Consider the following 4,205-nt stretch of genomic DNA (forward strand, 5'->3'; position numbering starts at 1 on the left):
GATTTCTTTATTTTTTGCAAAGCTTCGTCAAGCTTTACTTGCAGCTCCTGAATCTTTTTGTCCTTGTCCTGCTCGTTTTTTCTGTTGGAGGACTTCTCTGTTGGTTTTTCTTTGAGCTTTATTAAGCTTTGCTGGAGCTCAAAGATCCTCCGCGCATGTCTAGGACTTCCATTTCTTTCTCCTTTTGAATCTTCCTTTTCAACAAGCTGGCTGAACAATCTATGTACTTCAGCAGTCCTTCTCTCATATTCTTCTCTCAGCAACATAATCTCCGCGTTGTTTAAAAAAACTTGCCAGACGTAATAGATGTACTCTGGCTGGGCCGGGTGTCGCGTATTGTGATTCTTCCTGAGATTTCCTCATGCATTTCTTCAAGCACATCTTCTGCACTTGAATATTGTCCTCTTGATTGCAAAGAGGAGCGCTGGGCTTTACTATTTCTCTTTTGTGTGTTTTTTTGGAGACATTTAGAATCAATAAACAGTGACCAGTGACTCTGAAAAGGATCCAAAAAAGCTTCTCTGGCGAGCGTTTGAATGCTGCAACGTAAATGCTGCGAATAACAGACTAAAAGTTGTTGCGTCTCACTCCTATTTAAGGGTTTTTAGGATCAAAGGATCAAAGGATCAAAGTGGTAAGATTCTAAATGTGGGTGATGTCAAAACTCTTGTAAGCCAATGAGGTTGTCACATGACATTGTGGGAGGCATTTTTTACCTGGACAAATTCAATAAAGTTTCAATCTCTGTAACAATGATGACAGTATAATTGTTATTGTTCAGCAGAACAACAAACAATTATATTGACAATTATATGTGTCCAGTATGTTGGCTGATTTTCTTTTACTTTTTGCATTCGAAAATAAAAGTTGTCCTGATTTTAACACCATTACAAGAAGTGTTGTTATTATTCATTTTGAATCATAATCAGGTTACCACAAATTGTTATTCTTAGTACTGCATACTTGCAGTGAAGAAGTTGTCCTAACATCATCTTAAGTAAACTGCACTCAATTTTTCTGGAGGCAATGAGTTTGCATAGTTTTTTTGAGTTCTGGGAACTACTTAGATTTTACAGTGCAGTAGTTTGAACATTTGTAATACATTTCTGCAAACTGGAACCACCTTCTCCTTTTTCTAGACTGTTGCTAACACTTATGACATGAAAATGAATCGAGATGGAGTGATAAATGTTACTTTTCTTGTTTTGTTTATATCTAAAGTTTAAAAACAAAATAGAAACTGTTACCTGGACTGCCTCAGCCCAGTGATGTAATATTAGCAGACAGAGGGTTTGATGTTGCAGAATCTTTGGAGCTGTACCATGCTGAACTGAAGAGCCCAGCTTTCACCAAAGGAAGAACTAAATGGCCCCTAGATTGCCCAATCAAATCTCTTAATGCCATCAGCCCCCCCTTCCTTCACTGTGCGCTCACCTTGTAGAAAAGGTTGAGTGTGGAAGAAATGGCAAAAATGTGGAGCTGAAAAGCTAAGAAGAGAAAAGAAATTATAAATAAATCAACGTGTCAATTAACTGACATGTTAGCTGTTGGAGCTCCTGCTGCATTTATGTATCTATATGTGTCTTTTTATAATAAATAATAAAAACATGATTTATCCTCACTGTATGAACATTCTTGGAGTCCTTGAAGTCTTGTCATGGTGAAGTTACTCAATGTGATGCGATGTGTTATAATGGTCCAGCTGGTGTGTAGCTATCATATTAGAGTTCTCTTTCTTCTTCTGATTTTAACATTTTTTGGTGACGGTGTCACATTACAGTGGTTGCAACACTTGCACCTAAAGTGCCACCATAGTAACCACTGCATAAATGCAACACACTTGTTTTCTAACAGGAAAAAACTGAGTATTTGCACGGACATGCTCAAATTCAAAGTCTCTTTTTGTCAAAAAAACATATGGACACACACGAATCACACACCCGCCCCAGTGTACACTAAACAACATAAAAGATACAAATGTACTATACATTACAATAAAATCATATATAAACGACAGTATCCAACACAATCCAGGGTCAGAGGGCCCGGTGGCGCAGTGTTCGGCAGCCTCGCCTCTGTCAGTGCGCCCCAGGGTGGCTGAGGCTACAATGTAGCTTGGCCATCACCAGTGTGTGAATGTGTGTGAATGGATGGATGTAAAGCGCTTTGGGGTCCTTAGGGACTAGTAAAGCACTAAACAAATACTGGCCATTTACCATTTCCATTTACAATCCAACTGTTTGATGGGAGAAATCACCTGTTTTCATAGAACAGCAGGTAAGCTGTTCTGCCCTGCTCATCATTGACGAACTCGTCATCGTATGTTAGTCAGCAGTGTGTGACGTGGTCTCTTAGCATGGCCCCTGGCTCCCACCGTGACCTGCTGGGGTACACGGCCTGGAAGTGGCTCATCTCTCTCATTGACTTCAGGACAACGCGGCTCATCATCTAAGGTCACCTTTTTCTTTGAGAACACATCACCAGTTAGTTCAACCAAAATGGATGACATAATGAGAATTTGAGTGTCAATCCTAACATTCAGACTCCACATGTTCCTATAACAGCTGTTCACGTGTCACACTCGGCTCTGTAGAACGTACCGTGCAGAAAACAGCAGCGAGTTGGAGGCGCAGGAAACCTCTGTCTGGACACCAACGTCCTTGACTTCACATTTTTCAGTGCTGATGGATGTTATGGAAAGACACAAACAGTGCAATCACAGTGATGAAATTACAGGAGAAGAAACACAAAGCAATCAATCAGCTTTAAATAGGAACACAGTAAAAGGACCAAACATCCTCAGACTGGCTGACGGGGTTAACACTGGACAAAACACAAAAGATTCTCCTTCATGATCCAAGAAGGAAGGAGTACCAGCAGAACTTGTTCAGACAGTAAATAATATCGTACCTCTGTTGGGGTTCAGAAGGTGGCACGACCGTGTCTTCTGCCTTGTCTTCATTTTTGGGAAAAACCTTTGACTTTTTCTGCCAGTTACAAATAAATCCAGTTAAAAACAAATGATGCACAAATTCCTGCACCGTTTGTTTGTTCAGAGCTTATTCTCTGCAGTGGTAAACTCACCTCACAAAAAAGCCATCTGCGCCACCAGGAAGCCTTCTTTGATTTGTTCGTCTGAGCCTCAGCTGGAGGTGAGACTGGTGCAGAAGAGGTGGCTGGAGTGTCAGGGGCCACATGTTCATCTGTGAGATCCTTTCGTGCACTCACACTGGAAAGATAACAGAGAAGATCAGTCTGCTGTAATGCACTCAAACTGCCCTCAGTGCCTCAAGAAAGTCAGCTAAACCGACTGCATGAAGCTGTGGACTCCACAGAGGGAACAAATCTACAACTTACACAGTAAAAACTGATTCAGCTCAAATATTCAGACAAATATTTACTTTCAAATGAGAAAACTGTGCATGCATGTTTATATGTGTATTTATAAATGTATACATAAACATAATTTTAAACATAGTAAAAATGTGACAGAGAGCAAAGATCGTACTTTTTCAGTGGGTCCTCTCCAACACCCACAGTATCCTCCTTTATTATCTGTTTCAAATAAATCAAACAGCATGTGATTTAATAAGAACTGCTGCACAAAACAGCATTTTTTTTTTAAATATTAAAAAACATGACAAATCAGGCTGTGCCTTTCTTCTTCTTAGAGTCCAGCAAAACATGTTTGCACTTTTGCTGTTTGAGCAAATAATCCGTAGAACTTGTAAAGTTTTTACAAACCACTTCGCCTTCTCTCTGCAATCTCCAACTCCGGTTTGCAAAAGTCTGAAAGTGTGTGAACTTACAGTCCTCAAAATGTGACACCTACAGAATGTGTTTGAGTTAGCAGGTAACAAACATAAACATGGTTACCATAGTGATAATAATAAACTTTATAATGTGTTGCTAACATTTTGGTTGTTGTGATGATTCAAATTTGTTCAGTAAACCTCATCAACATGAACATGTGTTGACATTGCATATATTTGGATCTCATCAGTAGCGGTTTTAGATACGGGCGACACGGGCGGTTGCCCGGGGCGGCATCACGGGCATCGGCAAAGAAAAAAAAAAAAAATGCTCGTACTCATGCTGCCCCGACGGCAGCCAGCGCATATTGGGAATGGCATAGGCACCGATCGGTTTTCTATCGCCCATTTGCTGGGAGTAAGGGCACCCTCCGTTTGCGAGGTGCGCCTGCT

At 40.5% G+C, this 4,205-nt stretch overlaps 1 long non-coding RNA gene across 1 annotated transcript; it reads right to left on the reverse strand.

The window, feature by feature from the left end:
- Positions 1 to 2,903: 2,903 nt before the first annotated feature.
- Positions 2,904 to 3,908, reverse strand: LOC109199069 (uncharacterized). The gene is made up of 4 exons (XR_002059568.2): positions 3,745 to 3,908; positions 3,509 to 3,555; positions 3,085 to 3,229; positions 2,904 to 2,987 (listed from the first exon to the last, which is right to left on the reverse strand). It is a non-coding gene; the product is annotated as an uncharacterized LOC109199069 (long non-coding RNA).
- Between the last annotated feature and the right edge of the window lie 297 nt (positions 3,909 to 4,205).

The sequence above is a fragment of the Oreochromis niloticus genome, unplaced genomic scaffold (genome assembly GCF_001858045.2).
Source record: "Oreochromis niloticus isolate F11D_XX unplaced genomic scaffold, O_niloticus_UMD_NMBU tig00006501_pilon, whole genome shotgun sequence".
NCBI classification, from domain to species: domain Eukaryota; kingdom Metazoa; phylum Chordata; class Actinopteri; order Cichliformes; family Cichlidae; genus Oreochromis; species Oreochromis niloticus.